We start from the raw sequence: 388 nt of genomic DNA on the forward strand, positions 1-388 counted from the left end.
TGAAGCTTATATTAATGTGGCACTTGCAGCATAAGATTTCCTTATTTAACTTTAGATCGTAAAGAGAAATTCATAGTTTAAATCTAAAAGCTGTTCTCTGGATCCTGACTGAATCTTATCTGTTTAACTCATTGTGTGGTATTGTGAACTTGCGACATGAACGGGGACCTCACCGTAACGAGCGCAACAGCACGGCCACTGACTGACACATTTGTGCTGCAGCTGGGGATTAGCGATGTCCGATTCGAGAACGAGTTGTTCCCGAGTCGAATCTTTTTAATGAATCATTTTAATGAACCGGACTGAATCGGTTCGAATGGTCACCAAGTATGGGATTACATCTCTGCCACAATTCTGCGCGCGAAAGATCATATTTTGAGCATGCAAA

At 41.8% G+C, this 388-nt stretch overlaps 1 protein-coding gene across 1 annotated transcript in view; it reads left to right on the forward strand.

Moving 5' to 3' along the window:
- Positions 1-388, forward strand: part of LOC107728438 (transmembrane protein 132C) — a 234746-nt gene that overhangs the window by 1533 nt on the left and 232825 nt on the right. The window lies entirely within an intron of this gene.

Source organism: Sinocyclocheilus rhinocerous, unplaced genomic scaffold (assembly GCF_001515625.1).
Source record: "Sinocyclocheilus rhinocerous isolate Xijiao unplaced genomic scaffold, SAMN03320098_v1.1 scaffold787, whole genome shotgun sequence".
Classification (NCBI taxonomy): Eukaryota; Metazoa; Chordata; class Actinopteri; order Cypriniformes; family Cyprinidae; genus Sinocyclocheilus; species Sinocyclocheilus rhinocerous.